The sequence below is a fragment of the Pan paniscus genome, chromosome 7 (assembly GCF_029289425.2).
Source record: "Pan paniscus chromosome 7, NHGRI_mPanPan1-v2.0_pri, whole genome shotgun sequence".
Classification (NCBI taxonomy): Eukaryota; Metazoa; Chordata; class Mammalia; order Primates; family Hominidae; genus Pan; species Pan paniscus.
Genome location: NC_073256.2, coordinates 37,375,681 through 37,390,814, shown reverse-complemented (window position 1 = coordinate 37,390,814; position 15,134 = coordinate 37,375,681). Strand labels below are relative to the sequence as shown.

The 15,134-nt window shown below is 39.2% G+C and overlaps 1 protein-coding gene across 9 annotated transcripts in view; it reads left to right on the top strand.

Annotated features, from left to right (window-relative positions):
• The window catches only part of PSD3 (pleckstrin and Sec7 domain containing 3), a 713,864-nt gene that overhangs the window by 334,549 nt on the left and 364,181 nt on the right, over window positions 1–15,134 (top strand). The gene's annotated exons all lie outside the window — the stretch shown is intronic.

Genomic DNA, 15,134 nt, shown 5'->3' with positions numbered 1-15,134 from the left:
AGCAAGACAACATTCATACGAGGAACCATTAAATAGAAGATGATACGTAATTAAGTGCCAAATGATTGGTACGAATCTCATGAACAGATGACTCGTTTCATGCTGAAGATCCTGCACAGAGACAGACGTGCTTTCATAAGGAGACAGACTGTTTTGAGATGATCAGGATCAGAATGGTAAGTCAGGGATATGTGGTTATCATATGGACAGGAGGGGAGAAGCAGTGCAGGGTGAAAGGGGTAATCAGAGGCTTTTTCCAGGTATGCTCATTTGTTCTTTGCCTTGAAAGGTAAGTATTATTTGAATACATGGAAAGCATGGGGAGAATTTGGTTCTAAAAAGACCTGAGACTGAGTACAGGATGTTGTGGGGATAGTAGAATATTGATTCAGATGGAGACGTAAATTAAGATATGATCATGGAAGACCTTAAATATTAGCCCAAAAAATGGTGATTTAAAGTGTATGTTTCCAAAAGTCTTACTTAATTGCTTAATTTGGGTGACTGCCCTCTTTCTGGGGGGCCTCCACTCTACCTTAGAATTTGCCTCTATTGTTGAACCAATCATTCATTCTGAAAGGCACAAATTTATAGATTTTTCTTTTGCCAACAGAGATGAAACTACATCTGGTTATCTTATTGGCATTTGGCTAGTTTTGAAATTCTATATTAATTTACCTGTTATCAATTCTGCATTCATCAGTTTACCTACATCCATCAATATATGTGTATTCTACAGATAGTTTGATTTCAACCATTTCACGTTGCATACTTAAAATTTAGAATTTTGTGATATATTGCTGTCATTCTTGTGTGCCGAGTGCAAAAGATTATAAAAATTAAATCCAGCTCAGCAATACATTTAATAAATTCAACTTAATGAAAAAAGTTTAAATGAAAGGAAATTAAAATGTGGCAACTATGCATCATTAATGTTATTGTTTGTTATTTGTCCGTTGTTGTATTCACCGGGTTCTCTGTTGGTACAGTCATGTGCTGCTTAATGATGGGTATATGTTCTGAGAAATGGGTCATCAGGCGATTTCGCCCTTGTTTGAACACCAGAGTGTACTTGCGGAAACCTAGATTATATGGTATATGAGACACACCTAGGCTATATGGTATAGCCTATTGCTCCTAGGCTCTAATCCTGTGCAACATGTTGCTGCCTTAATGCAGTAGACAGTTGTAACACAATGGTAAGTATTTGTATGTCAAAACATATCTAAACATTTAAAAGGTACAATAACAATGCAATAGAAAAGATAAAAGGCCAGGTGCAGTGGTTCATGCCTGTAATCTAAGAACTTTGGGAGGCTGAGGTGGGAGGATCACTTGAGGCCAGGATTTCAAAGACCAGCCTGGGCAACACAGCGAGACCCCCATCTCTACAAAATAAAATAAATAAAATAAAATAATGAAAAGACAAAAAATTGTACCATCATATAGGGCATTTACCATGCTTGGAGCTTACAGCACTGGAAGTAGACTGTCCACTGTTGTAGACTTTATGAACAATCAACACTTAGGCTATGCTAAATTTATAAAAAACGTTTATCTTTCAGTAACAACCTTAGATTACTGTAACTATTTTACTTTGTAAACTTTTAACTTTTTAAAACCTTTGGACTATTTTGTAATGATACTTAAAATATATATACATTGTACAACTATGCTAAAATATTTTCCTTATTTTCTTATTATATAAGCTTTTAATAATGTTTTAGTTTTTATTTTTTCTGTTTAAGCTTTCTGTTGAAAATGAAGACACAGAAACACAAATTAGCCTGGACTTACCCAGGGTCAGGATTTTCATGATGTCACTAGGCAATGGGAGTGTTTTGCCTCCATTGTAATCTTACGTGTATGTATATAATTAGGTATATAATCTTTTGTATATGCAGTTAGTCATTGACTGAAATGTTTTTATATGGTGCATGACTGTATTTGTTTTTATTTGGAACTTGTTTTTATTTCTAAATCTGAGTTTTAAACAGACACTACAATTACTTTCTTATGCTAATTTTTCATAGTTCAATTTATTGTTTTAGGATATGATACTACCACTTCTGATTTGAAGGTATGAAGTTTAGCAATAAGATCATATATGTTGTCCCTACAAAACCTGTGTTTGTGCCCCTCATATACATGGCAGGATCACCAGGCCATCAGAGCCTTCCTAGCAAGTAGTAACATGAAATTGAAATCTTTAAGTCTTTGGTAATATTCCTGCTCTCCCCTCACCCGTTTGCTCCTAACTATGAATTTCCCCATTTCCAATGTTTATGATCTTCGACACCTTCTAATTTGGGTATGAATTTTAAAAATACGGCCACATCTTGTTGGTGCGTTGAAATTTCTTTGAATGTCTTCAGTTAAAAGGAAAATTTATTAGGTGAGTTACAGCTGTGAGTAGCTAATATGAGACCCTTTCAGGCAGGATTTCTTAACTTTAGGGGATCTGGAGCACCCAGATATTTGATGAAAAATTCGTAAAAATGTTTATCTGTTATTTTTTGTCAGGAGAGGGTCTGTAGCTTTCTCAAGGATGTCTCTCTCAAAGAAAACCACTTTCCTGAGACTTAAAGAACAGAAAAATCAGTGTGTTATATTTTTGCTGGTCTTTCAGATACAACTGTTACCCTAGTTCAATCACACTAATATGATGTTTACTATAAAATAATCTCTTCTAAGTAGTTCAGTTACTGAATATATATTGTTATAATTGTTTTTGCAAAGCGTATCTCATTCTAGAAAGATCAAAGAACCAATTTATACTTTGTTTCTTTTTTCATCTTGAAAAATGATATATTTACTGTAAAGAGACCACTTGCTTTAATCTTAGTAAGTATGGGGAGTGGTAAAAATTATTTTAGGCCTATATTCGTGAATTATTTGTATGTTAATATCATCCAGTAAAAAATAATGAATACCTTTTGACTTCAGAATACTATGATAAGTATTTAGGATCTAGAAAATGTAAGATAAAAAGTAAGTAGGGAAGACAGTATGAAATTATGAAAATATAAGGACGCATAGAAAAGTATAGGCAATATATGTTTTCAGAATAAAAGAAGAGGCTGGGTGTGGTGGCTCACGCCTGTAATCCCAACACTTTGGGAGGCCGAGGTGGGTGGATCACCTGAGGTCAGGAGTTCGAGACCAGCCTGACCAATATGGTGAAACCCCGTCTATTAAAAATACAAAAATTATCCGGGAATGGTGGCGTGCATGTGTAGTCCCAGCTACTCAGGTGGCTGAGACAGGAGAATTGCTTGAACCTGGGAGGTGGAGGTTACAGTGAGCTGAGATCACGCCACTGCACTCCAGCCTGGGCAACAGAGCAAGACTCCGTCTCAAACAAAAGAAGAAAAGGAGAGGAGAAGTCACTGAGAGTTGGTGAGGCATGGAGAGCTTCATTGAGAGCTCAGGATATGAAAGATGAGTAGGACAAAATTAGAGAGAGGGAAATAATTTAATAAGCAAAAGTGCAGAGGTGATCATGTAACTTAGGGGGGATGCTGAGTTGACCAATGGAGAGGCAGCTTTTTGTAATGGTTAACAGCTTGGATTCTTCATCTAGCTTCTAATCCTGGCTATAAGCTACTTAAAACACTCTTGCCTCAGTTTTTTAATTTGCAAAGCTAGTACCTTTCTTATAATTTAATGTGGTATGTATTTGCTATATTTAAAAAGAAAAACCTAATACACAGTGCCAGCAAGATAGCAGTAGGGAAATAAGGTGGGGAGTTAGTAGCCAGATTGCAAAAGTTCTTGAATAACAAGTTAAAGGAAAGATTGGCAAACTATGGCCCTTGGGCTAAATCCTATTCCTCTCTTGTCTTTCTAGATCACGTTTTATTGGAAAACAGTCTTATGTTAATTTACTATTGTCTGTGGTTGTTTTGGTTGCAATGGCAAAGTTGCGTGTTTATGTAGAGACCTTATGGCCCAGAAAGGTTAAGGTATTTACTGTCTGGTCCTTTACAGAAAAAAATTTGCTGACCTTGAGTAAACAATTACAGCTGTAACATAATTACAGAAGATGTACTTAAAATTTTTATTTTGTTTTGTTATTTACTTCCAAGATACAATGGTAGTACAGGTATTGGGTACACATTACCATTTCAAAAGGGAGAGATCAGCCAAAAGAAAGGGGTAGTAGGCCCCACACAAGTCTGAAACCCAGCAGGGAAGACATTAAACCTTGAAGTTCCAACATAGTCCTTGACGCCATGTCTTGTATCCTGGGTACACTGGTACAAAGGGTGATCCCCTGAAGCCTTGGGCAGCCCCATCTTCATGGCTTTCTTGGGCACAGCCCGGGTTGGAGTGCAATGCCTGCAGCTTTTCTGAAGTTCAGAGTGCACACTGGCAGTGGCTGTACAATCCTGGGGTCTATAAGGTTGATCCCTCATGAGTGGCTTGGTGCCTCCCTGAGGTAATGAGTAGTTCTCACTCTGTTAGTTTATATAAGACCTAGTTGTTTAAAAGAGCCTAGCACCTCCTTCTCTCTCTCTTGTTCCCTCTCTCACCTTGTGACATGCCTGCTATCCCTTTGCCATGTATCATGAGTAAAAGCTTCCTGAGGTCCTGACCAGAAGCAAACGCTGGCACTATGCTTCCTGTACAGCCTGCAGAACTGTGAGCCAACTAAACCTCTTTTCTTTATAAATTACTCAGTTTCGGGTGTTCCTTTATAGCACTGCAAAACAGAATCATACACTTCCCCATGGGGCCAGGCAGAAGTAGAGCCACATCACCTACCCCTCTCCCCGCCTTCTTGGGCTGAGCTGAAGTGGTGCCCTTTCTCCTGGGGAAACAGTACTTAGGCTACTCAGAGAAGTCACACCTTCCCTGAGCCTAAGTTGGAGGGCGCCACATGTCCCCAAAACGGTTCCTTGGCCCCCCAGAAAGGTCCTATATCCTAGTACCTAAGCTGAAGCAGCAGCCTGCATCCTGGGGAAACTGTGCCTGGGCCATCCAGAACAGTCAAGGCCCCCAGGCCTGAGCTGAAGGAGCACATTGGTCCCTGGGGTATCAGTGCCCTGGCTGAGCTAAGTAGCTGCACATCCCTGGGCTGAACTGACATAGCACCCCATATAACAGGGAAGTAGAACAGTGGCTTAGCTGAGACACACTGCCCTATAGACCAAACAGCTCTTGTATCCTGCTTCCGTGGAGCTGGTCTAGGCCCTAGAGTCTGAGCTGTTGGGACATATCTGTTCTTGAGGAATGGAATCATCAATGTGCTATTTCCTGACCCCACACTCTTCACCCCACCATGCTGCAAAAAACAGCTATTCTTTGCCATTCTCAGGTACTTGCTACCACTGCACCTGGCCTCACAGAGGCTCAGATGCTGACGATCACTGCCAACCCAGGGTCTAGAGTCACTACCACAAGGTGACTCATGCCCTGGGACCCGAGTTGCCATTCGGGTCAAGTTCCCAAATCGCAGTCATACCTTGCACCTTGAGCCTAAACCTTCAGAGTATCACTTTCCTGGAGTTGGGTGAGTGCTTCACTGTATACCCTAAAAGTAAAATCACAGCTACAACCTGGCCCCCTGAGCCTGAGCTGCTAGGGAGTAGCTCTGAGTCACAGATCCTGGTTCCGGGGGCAACTTACATCCAATCCTTTCACAGACAGCAAGTTCGCACTCCAAGATGCAGGTGCCACAGTAGGTTCACAAGATTCTGAGCCTAGGACCCTGGCCCCACAGCCACTCCAAGCAACTCAGTGCTGTTGCAGCCACTTGTAGGCCATGTCAGACCTGACACCAAGAGAAATCCCCTCATCTAAGTCTCCTCATTGTGTGGAAAATGAGAATAGGAGGACTGAAGACATTAGCAGCCTATGCCACTGTCACCACTGCCACGAACATCTACAACATAGGCCACTGAGGCACCCACAGTTATTGCTGACATTGAATGCAGATGAAGAGTCTGCACAGAGACTCTACTACTGCACCTGTCTGGAAACAGTTACCACATTTTTTCCAACCAGCACAGTAAAACCCTACTGAAGGTGAAAGTCTTTCTGTACAAAAGCCAGTCTAGTAAGTTTGGAAGAGGCTACCGTTCCACCAGACATCAACACACAGACATCAACACAGGGAGACAAGACATGAAAAGGCAAGGAAATATGACACCACTAAAGAAACATAATAACTCTCTAATAACAGACCTCAGTGAAAAAGAATTCAATGACTTGGTGGAATATGAATTCAAAGTAATAATTTTATGGTAACTCAGTGAAAAACAGAAAAGAGAGACAATTTAATGAAGTCAGGAAAACAATTCACCATGTGAATGAGAAATTCAGCAAAGAGAGAGAAATTATAAAAAAGAATTAAATAAAAATCCTGTATTTGAAGAATTCAATCAGTGAAATAAAAAAATACAGCAGAGACCTTCAATAGAAGACTTGATCAAGCGTAAGAATCTCTGAAGTGAAGAAAGCCTATAAGACTTGTGGGATACCATTAAGTAAATAAATATTTGTGTTATGGGATTTGCAGAAGGAAAACAGAAAGAAAAAAGCATAGAAAGCATATTTAATGAAATAATAACTGAAAACTTCCCAAGTTTGGGGAGAGATATGGACATCTAGAGCCAGGAATCTCAAAAGTCTCCAAATAAATTCCACCCAAAAAGGTCTTTTTTTTTCTTTTTTCCTTTTTGCCTGAGGCACATTTATGTCAAATTGACACAAATCAAGGACAAAGAGGAAATTCTAAAAACAGAAAGAGAGGAGAGTCAAATCACATCTAAGGGACTCTCCATTAGACTAATAGCACATTTCTCTGCAGAAACCTTACAGGCTAGGAGAGAATGGGCTGATACATAGTCAAAGAGCTGAAAGAGAAATACTGCCAGCCAGGAATACTATGCCCAGCAAAGCTATCCTTTAGAGATGAGGGAGAAATAAAGTATTTCCCAGACAAACAAAAACCGAGAGAATTCATTACCACTAGGCCAACCTTACAAAAAGTGCTCAAGGGAGTCCTGCATCTGGAAGTGAAAAGATGAAAATCACTATCATGAAAACAGGCAAAATTATAAAACTCACTGGTGGAGCAGATACACAAAGGAGAAAGAGGAAAGAATCAAGACTTAGGCTACAGAAAACCACCAAACTGCAATGATAGAAAAAGAGGAAGAAAGGAACGAAAGGAGGAAGAAAGGAACAAAGGATATACAAACAACTTCAAAAACAAATTAACGAAATAACAAGAGTATGTCCTCGCCTATCAATAATACCCTTGAATGTCAATGGATTAAATTCTCCACTTAAAAGATATAGACTGGCTAAATGGATGAAAAACCATGACCCAGCTCTATGCTGCCTACAAGAAACTCACTTTAACTGTTGACTATTAACAACACAGGTTTTGACCTGCACAGGTCCACTTATATTCAAATATTTTAAACAATAAATATGTTGTTTAATTTTTTGGGAGATTTGCAACAATTTGAGAAAACTTGCAGACAAACCATGTAGACTAGAAATACTGGAAAAATGAACAAGAGTTGTGACATGAATTCATAAAATATATGTAGCTACTAGTTTAATCATTTATTACCATGAAATAGAAACACATCTAGTATAAAAAGTTAAAATTTATCAAAACTTATATACACCAGACTGCACATGGTGCCATTTGCAGTCCCGAGAAATGTAAAGAAACATAAAGATGCAGTATTAAATCATAACTGCATACAATTAACTGTAGTACATACTGTACTATATAATAATGTTGAAGCCACCTGTTGTTGCTATTGCAATGAGCTTGAGTGTTGTATCTGCTTAAAACGCTGTGTGATGCTAACAGCTCCATATGAGCCATTCATCTGTCCAGTAAATTATGTGTTGTATTAAAAAGTGATCTCCATGTTGGTGCACACCTGTAGTCTCAGCTACTTGGGAGGCTGAGGTGTCAGGATGTCTTGAGCCCAGGAGTTTGAGCTATGATTGTGTCACTGCATTCCAGCTTGAGTGACAGAGCAAGACCCTGTCTCCCCAAAAAAAAAAAAAAAAAAAAAAAGAGTTGTCTCTCATGGTTTTCATGTATTTTTCATCATGTTTATTTCAATACTATAAACCTTTAATAACACCATGGAACCCATACAAAGTACCACTAGTGATGCTGGAAGTGCTCCCAAGAAGCAGGGAAAATTCATGATGTTATAAGAAGGGTGAATTGCTTGATATGTACCAAATGGATTGAGGTCTGTAGCTGTGGTCACCTGCCATTTCAAGATAAAAGAATCCAGCAGTGTAAGTACCGTTGTAAGAAAAGAAAAAGGAAATTTGTTGTCACTGCAGCTCCCTCAGTAGGCACAAAACCTTGAACTTTTTTATATTGAAAATGTAGCTGTTATGTGGATGCAGGATACCTATAAGAAAATCATGCCTATAGACTCTACAATGATTTAAGAAAAAATGAGGTTAGTGTATGACAACTTAAAGCAAAGGGAAGGTGTTAGATCTAAACTTGGAGAATGTAATGCCAGCAAAAGATGGTTCGATAATTTTAGAAAGAGATTTGCCTTAAAAAATGTCAAGATAACAGGAGAAGCAGCAGACAGCCAAGAAGCAGTAGACAAGTTCCCAGACACCATTAAGAAAATCATTGAGAAGAATGGATATCTGCCTGGCAGGTTTCTTTCTTTTTTTTCTTGTAGAAAAAAAGTGCCCCCTTTCTGGAAAACAGTTCCACAAAGGACATTTATTAGTAAGGAAGGGAAGTGAGTACGAGGATTTAAGGCAGGAAGGGATAGGCCAACTGTATTGTTTTATGCAAATACAGTTGGATTTATGATGAGGAATGCCCTTGTCTATAAATTTCTAACCCCTGAGCCTTGAATAGAAAAGATAAACACAGATACCAATCTTTGGGTTGTATAACAAGAAGACCTGAACAACAAGAACTCTTCTGCTGGATTGGTTCCATCAGTGCTTTGTCCCTAAGTTCAGGAAGTACCTTGCCAGTAAGGGACTGCCTTTTAAAGTTCTTTTGATATAGGACAATACCCTTAGCCACCCAGAACTCTATGAGTTCAACAGTGAAGACATCGAAGTCATCTGCTTGCCCCCAAACACAGTATCTCTAATTCAGCTTCTACATCAGGGGGTCATAAGGACCATTAAGGCTCACTACACACAGTGTTTTATGGAAAGAATTGTTAGTGCTATGGAAGACAACCGTGACAGAACATCGTGAAAGTCTGGAAGATTGCATCGTTGAAGATTCCATTGTTAAAGGAAAAGCTGTGAAAGCCTTGAAATCTGAAACAATAAGTTCTTGCTGGAGAAAACTTTATCCAGATGTTGTGCAGGACTTCACAGGATTTACAATTGAGCCAATCAAGAAAATAATGACAAGATATTGTAGATATGGGGAAAAAGGTATGAGGGGTGGTGAGGAAGGATTTCAAGATGTAGATATCAGAGAAATTCAAGAGCAAATAGGTATCACACCAGAGAAGTTAACAGAAGATGAATTGCTGGAGATGAGTGCTTCAAAATTAGTGCCAGATGATGAGGAAAAAGACGTGGAAGAAGCAGTTCTAGAAAACAAATTGACATGAGATAATCTGGCAGAATGGTTCCTGTGATTCCAGACTGTTTTTGACTTCTTTTATGATGTTGACCCTTCTATCATATGGGCACTGAAACTAAAGCAAACAGTGGAAGAAGGATTGGTACTGTATAGAAGAAACATTTTTGGAGAAATGAAAAAGTTAAAAAGACAGAAACTATGATTATGTCTGTACATTTACACTGAATGTGCCTGCCTCTCTTGCTTCCTGTTCTTCTTCCTCTACCTTTTCTGCCTCTCCCATCCTTGAGATGAGGACAACTCCTTTCTCCTCCTCTTCAGCTTATTCAATGAGAAGTTGAGGATGAAGACCTTTATGATGATTCATTTCCACTTAATGAATAGTAAATATATTTTCTCTTCTTTATCATTTTCTTAGTAACATTTTCTTTTCTCTAGTTTATTATAAAAATAAAGTATATAATACGTACAACATACAAAATATGTGTCCATTCCCTATTTATATTATCAGTAAGACTTCTAGTCAATAGTAGGCTAATATGTTAGTAGCTAAGTTTTTGGAGAATCAAAAGTTATGTGGATTTTCAACTGCATGGTGGTGGTGGTCAGTGCCCCTAAATCCCATCTTATTCAAAGGTCAACTGTAGACTGAATGTGAAAGTATGGAAAAAGACATTCCATGCAAACAGAACCCAAAAGCAAGCAAATGTAGTCGTTCCTATATCAGATAAAACAGACTTTAAGTAAACTCATGTAAAAAGAGACAAGGTCTTTATACAGTGATAACAGGATCAATTCAGCAAGCAGATATAACACTTATAAACGTATATGTACCTAATACTGGAGCACCCAGGTAATCAAAGCAAATATTATTAGATTTAAATTGCACTTAAACAGGACAGTAATAGTTGGGCACTTAAACACCCCTCTAAGCATCAGATAGATCATCTATACAGAAAACAAACAAAGCAACATTGGATTTAAACTGCACTGTAATCAAACTCTCAGCAAGTTAGGTAAGAAGGAACATACCTCGACACAGTCAAAGCCGTATATGAGAAAACCATAGCCAACATTATACTGAACTGGGGAAAGCTGCAAACTTTTCCTCTAGCTCTGGAACAAGACAAGAATGACCACTTTCTCCATTTTTTTCAGGAGTACTAGAAGTTTTAGCCAGATAAATGATCTTATACAAATAAAACTGTGAAAGCTTCAAAAAATAAAAATAAAAAATAAAAACCTCTGAACTGATAGTGTAATTCAGTAAAGTTGCAGGATACAAAATCAACTTAGAAAAATCAGTGGTGTTTCTGTATACCAACATTCAAATAGCAGAAAAAGAAAGTAAGAAAGCAATTGCAGGTACAGTAGCTACAAAAAGTAAAATATCTAGGGAAAAATTTAACCAAGGAAATGAAATGTCTCTGCAAGGAAAACTATAAAACACTGATGGAAGAAATTGCAGCGGGCGTATGCAAAAATAAAAACACATTGCATTTTCATGAATTGCAAGAATTAATATGGTAAAAATGGCCATACTACAAAAAGCAGTATACTCATTCAGTGCATTCCCTATCAAAGTACCAGTGTCATTCATCACAGAAATAGAAAAAACAGTCCTAAAATTTGCCTAGAACCACACAATACCCTGGATAGCCAAAGCAAGAAGAACAAAGCTTGAGACATCACACTACCAGACTCCAAAATATACTGCAAAACCATAGTAACCAAATAGCATAGTACTGTCATAAAAACAGATACACAGACCAATGGAACAGAATATAGAACCCAGAAAAATAAATCTCATCTTTATAGCCGACTCATTTTCAACAAAGGCACCAAGAACATTCACTGGGAAAAGGACAGTCTCTTCAATAAGCAGACACATCACGTCTCAAAAGAAGACATATAGATGGCCAACAGGTACATGAAAAAATACTGAACATCAGGGAAATGCAAATCAAAACCATAATGAGATATTATATCAACCTAGCTAGAATGGCTGTTATCAAAAAGACAAAACATAGGCCGGGCAAAGTGGCTCACGCCTGTAATCCCAGCACTTTGGGAGGCTGAGGTGGGTGGATCACCTGAGGTCAGGAGTTCGAGACCAGCCTCAACATGGAGAAACCCTGTCTCTACTAAAAATACAAAATTAGCCGAGCATGGTGGTGCATGCCTGTAATCCCAGCTACTCGAGAGGCTGAGGTAGGAGAATTGCTTGAACCTGGGAGGCGGAGGTTGTGGTGAGCTGAGATCATGCCATTGCACTCCAGCCTGGGCAACAAGAACAAAACTCCGTCTCAAAACAAAACAAAACAAAACAAAACAAAACAAAACAAGACAAAACATAAAAAAATGCTAGTGGGATTAAGAGAAAAGGGAAACTCTTAACACATTGTAGGTGGGAATGTAAATTAGTAAACCCATTAAGGAAGCCAGGCATGGTGGTGCACGCCTGTAATTCCAACACTTTGGGAGGCCGAGGTGGGCAGATGGCTTGAGCTCAGGAGTTCAAGACCAGCCTGGGCAATCTGGTGAAACCTCATCTCTACAAAAAATACAAAAATTAGCAGAGGTGGTGGTGTGTGCCTGTAGTCCCTGCTACTTGGGAGGCTGAGGTGGGAGAACCACTTGATCCCAGGGGGTCAAGGCTGCAGCAAGCCAAGATTGCACCAGTGCACTGCAGCCTGAACGACAGAGCGAGACCCTGTCTCAAAAATAAAATAAAAGTGTAGCCACTAAGGAAAAACAGTATGGAAGTTGCTCAAAAACTAAAAATAGAGCTCTCATATTATGCAGCAATCCTACCACTTGGTATATATCCAGAAAAAAGGAAATCAGTATGTTGAAGATCTATCTGCACTCCCATGTTTATTGCAATACTATTCACAATAACCAAGATGGGGAATCTACCTATGTGTCCATCAGCAGATGAAAGCATAAAGAAAATGTGGTATATACACACAATAGAATACTCTTTTGCAGTAACAAAGAATGAAATTCTGTTATTCATGGCAACATGGATGAGTTAGCTTGGGGACATTATGTTAAGTAAAATAAGCCAGGCATAAAAAGATAAATACCGCATGTTCTCACCCATATGTGGAAGCTAAAAAAGTTGATCTCATAGAAGTAGAGTAGAATAGTGGTTACTAGAGGCAGGGAAGTGTGGAGGGGAAGGGGAGTAGGTATAGCCAAAGGTTAGTTAACGGATACAGGATACAAAGGTACAGCTAGCTAGGATGAATAAGTTCTAGTATTCTGTAGCAGGACTGGGTGAGTATAATTTACAAACATTTATTGTATATTTTGAAATAGCCGAAAGAGTGGACTTTTAATGTTTTCAACACAAAGAAATGATAAATGTTTAAGGTGTTAGATATGCTAATTACTGTTCTTTGATCATATCACATCATATATGTGTGTGGAAATACACTGTATCTTATAAACATGTGCAGTTACTATCTGTAAACTAAGAGTAATAATAAAAACCCCCAACACACAGGTTTCTTTTGTGCTTTTGTCAGAAATTAAAAAAGGAAAAGTGCTATAGGAAAATTAATCTAGCAAAATTGCTTAGAGTGGATTGGAAGATATGAACCAGTGTTGAGGAGGGGAGACTTGTTAGGGTTGGCATTTAATTCCGAAACTAATTGTATGCACTGTAGAGAAGAGATTCTGATAGGAATATAAATGCATAAATGCATGAGACTTTCAGAAAGTCATGATAGTCTTGGTGACTGTAGATATGGGGAGATATGATGACTCTGAAGTTTGGCAGTAAAGTGACAGGAGATGTTAATGATGCATCTGAAATAGGAATTCTCCACCATGAGCTAGTTTTTCAGGGAAGACAATCACTTTGGTTTTGACATGTTAAATGTGTGACATGGGGCATCTGCCAGACAGTTGGGAATTGTTGACTCTTTGCTTTATTCTGCTTCTCTGGACATGCCCAACTTTCCAGGGGATGATAGGTGCAGGGGGCACACAGTTCAGAGAGCAGGCTTCCTTGATTGCCAAGAGCACATACAGGATCTCAGGAAAGAGAGACTCTGTCCTCAGTGCAGGATTCCTGTTTTCCGTTGGTGTCTTTCAAAGGGTGGGGTGGCCTTCTGAGATAATGTAGATATGTAACAGCACGGCCTGTCACTGGCAATGACTTGACCACTGTCTGTGAGAGATGCACAGGACAGAGTACCCAAAATCTCTCTTGAGAGCTTTACCACTTCAAACAAAACTCAGATCCTTCCCTTTCATTCAAAACATGAGATACTTGTCCCTTCCGGATGTCTCCTCAGACCTTCCCACAAAGTGAGCTAACTAGCCCATGTGTGAGCTTCTCCTGGTTATGGTTTACTTTGTATTTTTTTTCTCATTACGTTATTATCATAGGGTGGGAGTTCCGATTGTCAAGACAGATGGGAATGTAGCTTTTAGATGGTTAACTCTGCTTGGTAAGATTTCTTTTGTATTTGCCTTTCTTTATTCTTGGGGTTAAAAGAATACAATCTGATCTACAGTTATCTTGCTTTCATCTCTCCTTGTTCTGTTATCCCAGTTCAAGTTTAGACTCCTGCCTCAGATGTCTGTTCTGGCTGATTGACATAGTTGCTTCTGAATGGACTAAATTACTGACATCTTTTGCTTTTCCTGTGTAATAGTTTCTATTTGGTGATTCCTTCTCACGCAACAGAACTGTGAGGTAGCCTGAAGCCTAGGGGAGATGTCAGGTCTGGACACCTGAAATTATCATCATAGAGCTATGGAATTATTGATGTAGAGCCTTATATTTAGTCATTTTGAGGTTTTCATGTGCCGCTTCATGTGACTTCTGTCATTTTAATCTTACAAAAACCCGTGAAGTAAGCATCTTGTTTGCCTACAGTGATTGTTTGAATTAGGTTCAAAATTAATTGTACAAAAGCCTGGGAGTACAAATGTACTTTGTAGTGAGTACAAAAGGCTGGAAAAGAAAGGCAGAATTACTGGCCCAAATCACATGGTAATGTAGCAAAGGCTGGTTCCCAGCACTGGTAGTAATAACAGCTAATTCTTACTGAATATTTCCTATGTGCTGGGCACTGTTTTAAGCAATTTATATATATTGACTGACTTAGGGTACATTTGCCACCGCACCGGTGTGTTGATTGGATGATAGATATTGCTTCCAAGCTCTTGCATTTTGAAAGGCAGAGAATGTGAAATAAGAAGAACAGCGGGTGAAAAACTAATCCCTGGGCCTTCACCTATCACTAAAGGGGAGTGGGAGAAGTACAACAGGCCAAGGAAATGGAGCAGAATGGCAGCCGTGGCAGAACCGCAGCTGGGAGAGCATGTTGCCTGTGAGCCAGTGAGAGAGAGGGATTCTAAAAGAAATCCTTTACCCTGCCTTTCCTTTAGTTGGCCAGACTGTGCTCGGCTCCTGCGCCTGGGCCTGGAGTTCCGATCCTGCTTCCCTGCCCTCTAGCACATCGATGTGCTCTGCTCCTGGGCCTGGGCCTGGAGTTCTGATCCTGCTTCCCTGCCCTCTAGCACACCGATACCCTCATTCATCCCT